The sequence below is a fragment of the Typopeltis vanoorti genome, chromosome 1 (genome assembly GCF_054136105.1).
Source record: "Typopeltis vanoorti isolate ZY-2024b chromosome 1, IOZ_Tvanoo_1.0, whole genome shotgun sequence".
NCBI lineage: Eukaryota > Metazoa > Arthropoda > Arachnida > Uropygi > Thelyphonidae > Typopeltis > Typopeltis vanoorti.
In genome coordinates, this window is record NC_143549.1 from 17757033 (window position 1) to 17772414 (window position 15382).

Genomic DNA, 15382 nt, shown 5'->3' on the forward strand with positions numbered 1-15382 from the left:
TTTGCTGGCATAAAACTTTTAAGGAAGGAAGGCAAAACGTGTGAGACCTTCAACGTCTATCACAGAGACAATGATCAACACAGCAGCTATTATCATCAAGCACGTCAAAAGGAAGCATCCATTGCTGAAGAATGGCTTCTTATTGCACCACGATAATACAAGGCCACATATTGCTGGTTGTGTAGTGGACATTTTGCAGAAGAACAACACAGATATCCCACCACGCCCTCCATACAGTCCTGATTTCGCACCATGTGATTTCTAGCTGTTTACTCAGCTCAAGAAACCACTAAGAGGCTGCCATTTCGAAAGCAACAAAGCATGTGTAAAAGCTGCGGAGGCGGTTTTGAAAGAACTCTCAAAAAACGGACTCTTACGTATGTTTAAGAAGTGGATGCAACGTTGGGACAAATGCATCACATCTCACGGCAGTTACTTCGAAAAAGACCATGTAAATGATGACGATTAAAGGTGATCTATTTTCTGTATAAATATAGTCTTATTACTTATTGAACAGCCTACGTACTTTTGTATTGTATTAACTTGCAGCACAAACAAAATAAATATCTATTAAGCCAATACTATTTCACTGGATTTTTAAGTGCCATCAGAGCAGAATTTTTGCAACTAGTAATAGTGGAAACTGGTCAAATTGTAATGAAAAAAAAAAAAAAAAGAATGGATATCTTAATCGTGGCATCCTCTAGTGCAAAATATAAGCTAGTCAAAGCAGACAGCATCAAATTCTAGTTAAACTAGTATAGTCATACTAAGGTTTGGGAAGTGCTTCATTTCTGATATAGAACTGTAGTTATCTTCCATTTAAATCTATATGAGGATGTGTGTCTGCTAGTCGTTAATTCTGTGATTGGTGCTTTTTGTTGTTTTGTTTGTTCTTCCTAATGGTTCACAATAGAAGGAACATTTTACACTCTTTTGATATTATTTTTTAATAGCAACACCAGACTTCCAGGAAGGCAAGGACTCATCAATGTAAGCTAGTTGTTACCCACACCACCTGTCATAACTTTTCTTAAACTCATTTACACTAAATGTACTCACTACTTCAGCTAGTATACTATTCCACTCATATTCTGCAGGAGAAAAAACTAGCTCTCATCCCTTTCTTGATGCCACCGTAATCTCCCCATCTATCATATAAAGGAAAATATTAACTGATATCATATAATATCCTCTCAGAAGCTTATAGCCTTCTAATAAAAGAATTAGACCATGCCATAATTCTCATATCTGTGTGATTCTTCTTCTTTGCTGCCTTTCATTGCTTGTTAAATTTCAATCTTAGTTGGTTGATTCAAGTGTCTTGTAAAAAAAAAGGCAAAGTGACTTCCATATCCTTAAATGTTAGTGCCCATTTCAACATTGTGATTATCATCTGAATTCTGTTGTCAGTTTTTATCATGTTGACTTTTAACTTTGACCTATCCACCATAACCTACACGATCTCCAGCCTCATTAGTTATCCAATCATAAACCACCAATATAATATGCATTTTGATTTCTCATGCCAAAGTGCATGATAAGAAAGTCATCTTGCCAAAGTACATGACTTTACACTTATTAATGTTGAACTGATAGCCGTTATTGTTTGCCCTATTCAAATCATCTTGTAAATACTGCATATCATTAGCATATCTGATTGCCCTGCACATCTTTGCATTATCAGCAGACAAATGAACATCTGTCAAGTCCTTTCCAATATCATTAATGTATAGGTTGAACTGGTATAATGTATAGGTTGATTCTCCCTGTGTTTTTTTTTTTGAAACAGTTGTTAGTATGCATTCTTTGCTTGCATGAAAAGTTGAAAATTAAAACTGTACCAGTATGCCGTACTGTTGTAAGCCTTGAATACTTGGGTACTTGAATACCTAATGTTTTAACTGGGTATGCTGGTAATCTGTAATTGTCATTGGATACCCAATGAAACCATTGGGTATCCACTGATCATCTTAAAACTGGCATTTGGCCTCTCACCGCCATACCATTTTCTGATTCTTGTCCATCAGCCACCTGTCCACTTATTCAGTCCATTAGCTTAATTCCAGTTTCATAGTCTCCAGTTTATGCAAATACCTTTCATTTGGTATCTCTCATCTTGACAAAGCCCAACAGTATCCTAGTGTTATAAAGTAACTTTATGGCTTACGCATGTAACAAAAAATTAGATATTTAAAAACAACTGATATATATTTCATCCAGTCTCATGTGGACTTTGTCAAGGAGACGGAGCATTAACTAAATTCAAACAATAAATCACAGTAATAAGTAATAATTTATGCATATATTAGTTCATGTCTCAGTTGTAGTACATATTACACTATTAGAGCTCAAAGGAAAACAATTGCAAAAAAGTGCATTAAAAAAAAAACACTTATGAACAGTTAATAGTGATTACTTCTCAAAACTTGGATATCGGCACACAGTCTGATTGGTTCAGATGATTTTGCAGAGTTTTGCATGTTTCTAGGATGACTGAATTTGAACTTGCTGGAATAAAGAAGTTTAGTCTGATTCCAAAGAACTATGTGCCTAGTGTCAATAGTGTGTGAAGAAAGGCCAGACTTCAGCTGCAACTAAGACATGAGCTAATATGTGTGTGAATTATGGCTCATTATTGCGATTCATCTTTCGAATATAGTTAACAGTTTCTCTTTGAAGTCCTTGTAACACTGGGTGAAATTGGAGTTTTTAAATAAAATTTTATATAATTGTTTGTAACATTTATAATGGCTAGTGCACATGTCCCAATAAAGGAATTAATTACAAACCTCCATGGTGAGAATCATAGTGTACCCAGTGCCTTTATCCAACTCAGCCATCGTATAAAATAATGAGCAAATTGCTCATACATGACCTTTAGTAAACCCAGGCTATTCACAAAGTTTAGCTCATGTGTTATGTGCATTCTTACGAACTTCTTAGTCCTTAAATCCTTAATCACTAAGTTAGACACGAGTCTTTGCAACACCCTTGCACAATGAAATTATCACATTATTTTCATTTCTGTGGGATATTTCCTGAGTTGCAACTGAAATTATACAAAATATGAAGAGCATAGTCACTTCAGTTGAACATTCCTTTAGAGTACATGCTGATATTCCATCTGTTTCTATTTCTGAATTCTTATCCAGCTTATGTAATCTAGAACCTCCTTCTCATGCACCTCTACACTTCTTGAAAAGAAACGTTTGTTCCTCATAGTGTGAGGAACAAACAGCATGGGACCTACCTTAAGATGTAAGACCCCCAATCACTGCAATGACTGCAGCAATCCTATGAACATACATTCCACAATCATACTATAGCATGGGATAGCCAACTACGCGTCCTTGTGGAGCCAAAATAATTCCGGTAAGACTTAGAAGAGTTACAACCTTTAATTGATGCGATGGTACAGAAGCATTGCCTCTGTCCTATGGCAAGGTTGTAACGAGCTTGTAAGAGCTGCTTTGACCAATTATACACCTAATTTTAAGGAGCTTACTAAGAAAACGGATACAAAGAAGGCCTCTACTAGTAAATAACCGAAATCATTTACTAGTAGAGTATTTACTTTTTTTCTCACTCTCTTTTTTTTTTATTTTGCTCCTCTTTTTTGTTGTCTTTATGTTTATTTTTTCCTGGTAGATTGTAAAGATCTGCATGGATGCAAGACACGTGGCTCTCGAATCACGTTGTGGCCACCCCTGTACTATAGTAATCAGTGGGAATTTTGGGACATTCTTCCTTATGGACAGACATCCCTTAACCTTACCCTACACTCCAGTTCATCTGACAAATGTTCAATAGGGTTGAGATCAGGGCTCTGTGGAGGCCAGTCAAGTGTTGTGTTATTCATGCCCACAAACCAACAGAATTATAGCAGCAGCCTTATGATATAGTGCATTGCCTTGCTGAAAGAGACAATTGTCAGTTCAGTTGAAATGCCATAAAGTATGAAGCATTGCATTTGAAATATCCTCTGTGCTCTATCCAGAACCAGTATAAAATATTACTTTCAACAATAACATTTCTTGCATCCTTGCATGAAAATTTATACATTTCTTGATATAAATACACTATCCAGAACCAGAATGAAGATATTATCAATATTAGCATTTTTGTTTTCTCTGCACACAAATTTGTGCACCTCATGTAGGAATAGGAACATTGTGTTAATAATGTTCCAGCATGCAAATATGAATAAATTCACATCAAGAGAACACATTAAAAACAAGAAAAGTCTTATGTATTGTTAACTTGCTGTGAAACAAGTATTTATAGAATTTGAAATAGAAAGTGATCATAGAATGAACATACCATTTAAAAAAAAAAAAAAAAAAAAATACCAAAGTTCTGAAGAGAGATTAGAGGTATACAACTCACATATGAATTATATAGATGGCAATATACAAATGTAGTGGGATATAAAATAAAAAGTGAAGGAGTTTGAAAAGAACAATCAAACATCAGAGAGAGAGAGAAAAAAAAACTGAGTACTATAATCTGATGAAAATATTGATGTAGCCAGTGAAGGTTTTTGCAAAAAGGTAAATAAGACATTCATTAAAAGTAAAGCCATGCAAAACATTTCTAGACAATATATATACTCTTAGAAAATATGAAGGTGGGGGGGGGGGGGGGGTGCAGGAAATCTGTTTTCCATAAAAGTAACTAAAATAAATTCCAGGTAAAATGGAGAAAATAGTATCACAAATGGAATTTTAAAAAATGATATACAACTGAAGATTTTCAGTTTTTATATCATTATTTTTCTCTGAGTATTTCGAAGATCACACGTTTGATTCTAGCTGGATACAAATTCGATTCTAGACTTTTCAAAAAGAACATTAACATATTACTTTGCTGTGATCCCCCTCCCCATCACACAAAACATTTTTCTACAGGGCTTTTGGTCTATAGAAAGTATATGGGGATGACGTGTTATAGACTTACTTAAGGATCAAAGTTTAATAAGGAGAAAATACATCCATGGAATGTGGACTCATCAGCACCTCTGACCTAATATCCAATCCTCACCTTCTCGTGGTGCACCTTGTTAGTATCTACCTGAATACTGAACTAATGAGGATGGACTGGCAGTTTGAGATTTAACCAACCAAATTGTATTCTTATTGATTTAAACCAAACTAAAATGATTGTCCAACTCATATTTGTAGATTTAGGGACTCAAAAACACACGTGTTGAACAGATTATTTTATTAATTACAAATAAAATAAAACTTGACGTTTCGACCTCTATATCGAGGTCATCATCGGAAGAATACAACTGTATACAGAACCAAGCTACATACTCATAGTTTCTATACCAGTAAACTAAATCTACGTAGTTAATCTTTTTTCTAGCCTGACCTCTAGTGATAGAAAAGAAAAACAAAAATAAAGAAATAAAATTATAAAAAAAAAAAAAAAAAAATTATATATATATTATAAATAGATAAATGCAACTACAATAAACTGTTAGTCCTCATGTATTAATATTCTGGATAGTTACAAAATGATTTCTTTCAGTTGCTATTGAATGTTCTAAACACGTCACCAGGTTGTCTTCTTGTAGTGGGAATTTTTCTAATGCTAGTTTAGGATGTTATACAGGTTGTAGATGGGTCCTCCACATTCTTGAAATGGTGAGGCCATCATTTTTGTTGAGATTTGGGTTATGTTTGAGCATTTCACAAGACTCTTTAAATTTTCTCTCAAACCAGGTTTTGGTGCAGTGTAGGGACTTGGTATTTTTCCAGTCAATTCTATGGTATGTTTGGAGTGCATGGTCAGAAAGGCCTGTTTTACCGAAGTGGAGGTATTTAATGTGTCGTTTGTGTTCGTCTTGTCTGATTGGGATAGTTCGCCCTGTTTCCCCTATGTATGGTATGTTACATGTGCAGTGTATTTTGTATATCCCTGGGTGTGCTAGGTGTGGAAGAGGATCTTTAGAGGAACTGAGTAGGTGTCTTAGCTTATTTGGGGGTTTAAAGGTGGTTTTAATGTTGTATTTGCGAAGAGTTCTGTCTATTTTTTCAGAAATGCCTCTAACATAAGGAATGGCAATAGCATTCTTAAAATCTTTTTTGTTCTCACTGGTATCTTTATGGAGGATCTTGTGAATAGTTTTTTTTGTTGTATCCATTTTTGATAAATGTTTGGTTGATGATTTTGTATTCTTGGTTTAAATGATAGAATTTCATGCTCTGTTAAACAAAGACCCATTGTTTTAGTCAGGGAACCAGGACAAACAGCAAAAACCTACTGGAACACAATGACTCATTAGAATTCAAGATTGGCACCATCAACATACATAGCATCAACGGTAAAGAAATAGAACTAGCAGAAGAATTGACTAAGTACCATATTGGCATAATAAGTGTTATTGAAACAAGGCTAAAAAAAGATGAATTTCTTCTAAGTACAAATACAAGATGTTATATTCAGGCAATATGTGATCAGGTCGATAATGCTCAATACTAAATATGATCTTGTATGGCAGGAATATCAACTAGAGTGATGTGTACAAATATCAGAATTAAGGATTAGAGAGTGCACAGACTTACTTGAACCTATGGTTCTACTAAGGGAGAAGAGGAATTTTTCAAGGCATTAGCAAAGGAATCTGAACAAAAATGGTTTATGTTGGATACAGCAGAGTTTGAAATGAATACTTGGTGTATTTTTATTTCATTTTTTATATTTTGATCCCATACATGAGAAATCAAGAATCCTGTGGAGCACATCAGTGCTATGTGCAGAGTACAGATGAGGAGTGAGATAAAGTTTATTGATCTTTCTTTTAAAGAGCTGGAGGCCATAATTGTTTGGGAATACTTCATGAGGAAAACTGTTCCAGAGGTGGATGGAGTAAACAAGGAAAATGATTCACTGTGGCAGTGAATTGGTCACTGCTACGGCATCTGTGAGATAGAGGCTGAAGTGAATCATTTAGAGATGGATCATCAGCGAGCCTAATTGCTTGCCTCTAGATAAAATAAAGGATTTTAGGGATTTAAGGGTGGGTTTAGGTGCACCATCCCAAACATATGAACTGTATTCTAAGCATGGGTGGATTTGGAATTTTTATATAGTTACAAAACTAGGTGGATTTGGAATTTTTATATAGTTACAAAACAACTGGAAACAATGGGAAACGACTGAAGCTTATGGACCAGAGAAAAAGAAATGTATGGAAGAGATCATCGTCCAGAAGTGAATGGATAAGGGTTGATGATATAGTTAGGAGTTGGTTGAGTGTATAATAGCTTCTTGAATGAAAGAGATTAATTTTTTGAATACTGTGTAGGCTATTGATATGATTTGTATATACCATGAGAAACTGAAGTGAAACATTAGTCTAAGCAGAGTTATCTGATCTTCTGGTGATTTGTATATTACTGAGGGTAAGATTAGGTAAGCTGAGATCTCTTTTGCTAGAGAAAAGGTAAGACTTTTGATGACATAGAAATAAGGTTGTCTTCACTCCATTAAAGGATAGTATGAAGATCAGAGTTTAAGGCACTGGTTTATAGATCTTGTGACAGATGTCAGAGTACTCATGGTTTGTCAAATTAGTAGAATGAGTGGAGAGTACCGTCATCTGCAAAGTTGTGGAGAGAATTTGTGGTGACTGTGAGTAGGCCATTTATGAACAAGAGAAAGCAAGTAGGTGATAGGACACATCCTTGAGGCATTCCAGCTTCACCATCAGCATTGATGAGGAAGCTAGAAGAGTCATCTACCATGACTTGCATAGAACAGTCAGAGAAAATACTGCCCCCCCCCCCCCCCCAATTAAAGAGGATGGCAGGTGGATCGTAGCGTGCCAAATTGTTAAGCAGGACACAATGACACACACGGTCAAAGGTTTTGGAAATGTTATTGTGTCCTGCTTAGCAAATTGTCATGCTACGGTCTACCTGGCACTCTTTAATTGGGGAGCTATTTTCTCTGACTGTAATTATTATTATTGGTATCTCCTTGGAACAGAAGAATAATGGATCTCTCAAGATGAATCCATTATTCACACAATACCTATCATATCCCACATTATACTTATTCACTGAAGCTTGCAACCAACTCTGATAACCCATTTACCACCTTCCAATCAAAAAAATCTAGTCTTAACACCTTTGCTAATAACACTATTGCACAATTTTCCCTTGTTCTCTCCCTTCTTTGCCATGTATACCAAAAAAAAAAAAGTTTTCAGTGTCCCTATAAAACTACTTAAAATGTTTCTGTCATGTCTCCTTTTTTTGCATATCAGCTAATTTTTGAAACTGACAGACCATAAATCTAATTTCATAAGGGAGCATTCCATAAACCTACCACATTCCTTTTCACTTGCCTCTGGATCCTCTTCACCACTGCATCCCCAAGGAATCTGGGTGTCCAAGTCTGTGCTAAGAAGTCCAGATGTGGCCTTATATAGGAGAACAATAACCTCTATATCCCTGCTTGTTAGTGTGTTCTTCAACAACCATGTAATCTGATGTGCTGTTTTGGTTACCTTCATGATGCATCCTCTAAACTTCAACTCCCTATTTACAAGCACACTGGCCTCATCAGTTTCCTGTAATTCAATTCCATTACTATGATACATAGCTTGTGATAGCTCTTTCCAAAGTGCATCACATTAACTTGGTGCCATTTAACTTTGCCCTTATTGCTATTCTATTTTCCTGCAAGATATCTGAATCACCTTTATTTATCATTGCTCTTTACAGTTTAGCATCATTGGCAAAAAATTGAATATTTCCTGTCAAATAATTTTCTGTATCATTGATATATAAAATAAACAGCAGAGGATCAAGTACTGATTGCTGCAGTGCAGTGCTGGTTACTTGCCTTCTCTTGGATTCATTTCTTCCACAAACGACTCTTTGATATCTGTCCATCAGCCACCTTCTAATCCAGTTTGACAAATTCATATACATTCCCATTTGCTCCAATTTATGCTGTAAAGTTCTCTGTGCAATCTTATCAAATTCTTTTGCAAAGCAAGTCTAGTAATATCACTGAGTAGCCATTTTATCAAAATCTTATCAAACTCCATTGTCACTTGATTATAAAAAATAAGCAAATTACTAAGGCAAGATCTACTCTTCACAAAACCAGGTTGTCCCTTATAAAGTATCGTATTCCTATCCACCCTGTCTTGAATTCTGACTTTCACCAATTTCTCCAACACCTTACCCACCACTCCTGAGATGCTGATTGGCCTATAATTTGCTACTTCTGTCTTAGTCTCCTTTATTCAGTGGTACTGTTTTGCCCTCTTCCCACCCAGTTGGCACCTTCTCACTTGTGAGACTTAAATTAAACAGTTTGGTCAGAGCAGCTGATAATTCCCTTGCACATTCTCATTATACACAGGCTGATATGTCTTCTAATCCTATGGCTGTTTATATTGAGATTTGGCAATATTTTACTCTTCCATATCTTCACCCTCTTTTCTTCTATCAGTCATTTGCACATCTGGCATTGCAATGTCATGATGGTATATCCCTGCAAAATGTTTACTCACTAATTCCTATTTGGTTTGGTTCTGTCTCCACCATCAGCACGTTTTAGTTATCCTTCCATAGTCATTCCTCCTTTTACTTTCCATATAGTGAATGAACTGTTGAGAATTTCTTTGGCCTCATCAGCTGGCTTTCTTTCATAATTGGCTTTGGATTTCCTTATCATACATGTCACCATTCTTTGCTTGTGCTTTGTACTGTTTTTGTAATCCTTCCACAACCTTTTTCTTTGTATACAATTCCTGCTTAACGAAGATATTTATCCAATCTTATTCCTGTATGATTTATTCTTCTGGTTCTCGCTATACATTCAGATATTGCTTTCTTCAAACACTCTTTGACCACCTCCAATGGATCCCCCCCCCCCCTCAAATTCTTATGCCATAGCTCTTCTGGAAGCCGGCTCCTCAGCTTGTCATAATTATCTACTTTGTAATTCCATACATATATTCCTTCCTTCTTAACTAAAAATTCCACATTGATTGGCAATCTCCCATGTCAAGACTACATGATCACTTTCTGAATCTAGGCAGCATATCTAGATTGGTTAATGTTAATACTCTGATCAGATCTAGCAATCTTGAACCTGTCGTCCATTCTATGACATGTTGCCTCAGGTAATTATCTCTCGGCAGGTGTATTAAATTAATTTCCTTTCCTGTCTGTGACTAGGCAGGGGGAGTCATCTACATTCTCCTGTATACCCCTGAATTACAGCAGCAGCCAGTTACATATTTAGTCCTGCTGGCCTCTGTCTCATACCAGATAGCCTCAAATGAACTACCTTCCTCTGAATCCTTGTTCCCCCCTCATGTACTTAGAGGGGAACAAGGATTCAGAGGTTGATAATGATAGGCTACTGTCATTAGACACTATATCGCTTGCATTCTATTCCTATTACCATGTCTTTGGTGAACCACATTTCACCAATGCCTATAATTTTTGGCCAAGTTGTGCTAACCTATGCCAAAAACTCCTCAACCTTAGTGTCCAGTCCACCAAGCCCCACTTACTCTTTTTAACAGAAACTCAAATCTCACCTCCCTCAGCACTGTCCATCTCAACCTTCCAGACTACACACTGTTTAGTTCCTTTCGACCTAAGGTCGGTGTCTGCACATATATCCACTCTGACATACCTTGTCAGAGAGCACCTAACCTAGAATCACCTAACTTTAACCTTCTTTGGTTGAAAATATCAATTCCCCACTCAGTCAGATTCATCTGCTGTCTCTATAGCTTTCCTAATGCCACCAATCACTCTGAGCTCTTTAATTTCCTTTCCTTAAAAATTGATTTTTCCAGTCCCACTTTCCTAACAGCGAAATCATCCTCATTGGAGATTTTTAAAGTCCATAACACCAACTGGCTTTCCTCCTCCAATTGTACGGATTTTTCAGGCAAGATGCTGAAACATTCGCAGTCACTAATGACCTTGCACAACTTGTTCAGGTGCCAACCAGAATGCCAGACAATCCAAACCACTTCCCCAAACACCCTAGATCTCTTCCTTACCAATGACCCTTCAAAATATGCAGTGAATGTAGTGAGTCCCCTGGGTAATTCAGACCAATCTAGTGCTTATCTCCTCTCCCATGCAACAATGCTTACACAGTTACTCCCACATGGGTGGTTTGGTATTATAATAGTGTCAAGACAGTCTCCGAGACTACTATGCTTCATTCCCATGGTTAGACTATTGTTTCCAGTCTTCCAACCTAAATATGCACTGAATGTATCGCCATAGTAATCCTCACTGGCATGGAAACATGCATTCCCCACACTACTCTGAATTGCCATCCCCCTATCTAAACCCTGGTTTTCCAAAAGATGTGCCAAGGCTATACAAATGAAAAACAAGCATACCACAACTGGCTGAAATCAAGAACTCTATCTACTGAAGCCTGAAACCGATGCAAGAAAACTATCATGCTTCCAAAACAGAATTTGAATGGACAAAAAGCAGGAAACTTGCAGCTTGCCCAAATGGCAGTCATGGCTTTTGGTCTCTTGCCAAAGCAATTAGTTGTAACTTTTGCCTTACACTATTCCCATCATTATCATACTTAGATGGCTCTATTGAATCATCACCTGCAGAAAAAGCTAATCTCCTGGCTTCACACTTTACCTCCAATGCATGCATAACTGATAATGACATTCTCCCCAGTCATTCCTACTACCCAACATACAACGTCCCCTATATTCTTTTGCCAGGAAGATATCAGAAACATATTGTCTAAATTAGACAAAAAATCTTCTGGCCCTGATGGCATTCCTCTAATTGTCCTGAAGGTCTGTGCACTAGGACTGACTCCTACCTTATGCTGCCTGTACATACTCTCTTACTCCATTGGTATATATCCCAAAGCCCTGGAAATTGGCCTATATTGAACCCATTCCTCCTAAGAAGGGTAACAAATCATTAACTGCCATTCTAACTTACTCACCTCAGTCCTGTCTAAAGTGATGGAGAAAGCCATCAATTCTCAATTCCTACACTATCTTGAAGGCACCCAGCTATTAAGCAACCACTAGTATGAATTCCATCGCTTCCAATCAACAGGAGATCTTCTCCCATATTTCACCAATCTCTGGACAAATGCCATGGAGAAGTTTGATGAATCTCAAGTGGTTATACTTTCTCCAAAGCATTTGACACAAAAGTTTATTAAGCAAACTTCCATGATTTGGCTTGTCTCAGGACTTCTGCAGTTGGATTGCTAGCTTCTGTCTGGATGCACCTATGTGTGATGGTAGATGGTTCCCTCTCCTCTCACTATTCAACTAATGCTGGGGTTCCACAAGGTTCTCTCACCAACCTTGTGGAACCCCAGCATTAGTTTTGCAAATGACAGCACATTGCACTCCTTTCTTTTATTTGACAAACCTTACTCTCCACAACTCAGTTTAATCTGCAGAACTTCAAATCCCTGCCCCTCAATTCTAACCTCCAAGCCCATCCTTTAATGGGGCTCAGATAACCTCATCAACTTCGATGCTAATAAAACCCAGTTCTGTCTTATCTCTCACAAATAAGAACTATTTTCCCTAGTATTATTTTTGATAACACTCGGATTTAGAGACAAGATGAGATTTCTCTTGGAATTACCTTGACATCAGGCCTCTCCTGGAATAAACTCATCACAACCATTACATCCTCAGCTTCCAAAAAACTGGGATTTCTCTTTCTCTCAAGATGTTACTTCATCTCTAAATAGCTGTTAACCTTATAAGTCACAAATCCTCCCAGCTATCTAATACTGCTCTCACATTTGGAATGAGAGTGCCTAGAAACTCTCTCAAAATGCTTGACTCAATACAGAGGAGAATAATTAGGTTGATCCATCTCTTACCAACTCACTCTCCTCACTTTCACATAAACATTTGGTCTCTGCAATTTGTGTATTCTATAAATATTTACATGGCAAATGTTCATCTGAAATAGCATCAATAATTTCCCCACTCACTACTAAGACCATTAGAACATGTATAGCTGTTACTGAACATCCTTTCATAGTACACCTTGATACCCACAGAACAAGTTTCTTTTCCTCCTCCTTTCATCCCTGCTACTACTGTATGTGGAACAGTCTTCCCCCTTATGTATTTCCCAAGTAATATAATATACAGACATTTTAAATCAAATGTAAACAAGTTTTTTCTTTCCATGCATATGGTACTAACACACTATATAGGTTGATCAACCAACCTCTCATGTATGGGCCCAGCATTTAAAAAAAAAAAAAAACCCACTTATTTTGAATACTTCTGGCATTAGTATTCATAAACTACAATATCCTTTCATCTTACTTCTCTTATACCTTGTGTTACTTAGCTGACTAAAGTTAACTTGAGGTACTATATTTTGCATCATGTGATCACTCTCCCACTTACTTACCACTACGTTGCTTAGACCCATGTTCATCTGCATCTCCCCCCCCCCCCAAAAAAAATCTGGTTTTTCCTAACTTTCTACTTTCGGACTGTCACTGAACAACACTTTCTTAAGACTCCTGATGCCAAATTAATAGATGCAAGCCATCTACAAACTCAAACATTCCTCTTGCACACTGTCTGCACTCTGACTCATTTGTGATCATAGCTCTCCATCTCAGCTTGTTTCTTATACTGTGGCAACAGCCTCAAAACTTTTTGCTTTCTCACTTTTCTTTTTTGCATTCACTAGCAGCTCTTTCCTGTCTCTCACATATCTACACTTGTCACCTGTTAAATCATTTGCAGCAGCCAAAATAAACATCCCTTTCATAACTCTCCACAGCCTTATATCATTACTGACATCTTGTATTTCCTATACAAGAAAAACATCAGCCACTGCAACTGATCATGGTCAATCAGGTCTGACCATGTCTCGGATACCTTGCACAGGATTAGATGGGGAAAAAACTACTATAATTCATCATAGCAATTACAGACTTCAACGCTCTTTAAAAATCAGTAGGAGATTCAAAAAGCTTTCCTAATATAAAGTAATATGGTTGTGTTAAACTTCTCAAGAGTTTTATAGAATTTAATTCTTAGTCCTCCTGCCCAACAGCAACCATGTATTCCTAAAGATGTCTATGTGACGGATGAAATATTAGAATGACTAAACCTGTTGTTTAATTATTTTTCTGTATTTTGTATGTGAAACTTAGGTATGTGAGAAGGTGGAAGAACTGTTACTACTCCATAAAATGAAAAAGAATTTAGTGGGGACTTATAGAATATCAGCATGAATGCTAAGAGTGTTTGTCTAAATTGACTTTATACTTTTGATCTAACTTTATAATATGAGTCTCATTACAGGGAAGATTCCAGAGGAATGGAAAGAATGCATGTTGATTATACATATACTGGCCACTGAATTAGAAACTTTTATTTAATACTGTATTGGAGTGTGAGGCTAGGAGATTGGCTTTTCTGTGGGTGAAGATACAGTGGAGCCATCTAGGTATGATAGGGATGGGAATAGTGTTGTGCTGAAGTTATAACTAGTGCCTTTAGCAAGAGATCAAAACTCCAACCTCATTCCAACCATAGGATGTGCCAAACTACTCTTGTATGAGACTGACTGTGTAAGTGTTGTTACATAGGAGAGGAGATGAGCACTAGATTGTGGTCAGAATTACCTAGGGGACCCACTACATTCACTGCGCATTTTGAAGGATTGTTAGTGAGGAAGAAATCTAGAGTGTTTGGGGAGTAGTTCGGGTTATCTGGTATTCCGGTTGGCATCTGAACAAGTTGTGTAAGGTCATTATTGACGGCAAATGTTTCAGCAACTCTACCTGTAAGATCTGTACAACTGGAGGTGGAAAGCCAGTTGGTGTTGTGGACATTAAAATCTCCTAGGAGGATGATTTTGCTGTTGGGAAAGTGGGACTGGAGAAAATCAGTTTTTAAGGAGAGGAAATTTAATTAAAGAGCTCAGAGTGGTTGATTGCATTAGGGGAGCGATAGAAATAACAAATGAATTTGAGTGGGGAAGAGATTTTCAATCAAAGTTGGGCAATTCTATTTTGGTGCTCTGGCAAGTTGTCAGAGCAGAAGTATGTGCAGAAGCCCTTGGGTCGGAAGGAGTTGAAGAGTGTATAGTTTGGAAGTTGAAATGAATAGTGATGGAAGAGGTGAGATTTGAGTTTCTGCCAGAAAGAGTAGGTAGGGTTTTTTAGACTGAAGATGGTAGTGAACACTAAGGTTGGATTTTTAGACTGCGGATGTTGAAGTGGATATGCAAGGTTTTGTGAGGCATATATTTGACCACAAGGGTCTTGCATGTTTCCTATGCAGTGCATACATACTGGTCTCCATGGTTACTGCTAGTGGAGTCACTTGATTTTTACACTA

General features: G+C 37.1%; 1 protein-coding gene across 2 annotated transcripts in view; it reads left to right on the forward strand.

The window, feature by feature from the left end:
- The window catches only part of LOC150109817 (kinesin-like protein KIF11), a 575645-nt gene that overhangs the window by 364228 nt on the left and 196035 nt on the right, over positions 1–15382 (forward strand). The gene's annotated exons all lie outside the window — the stretch shown is intronic.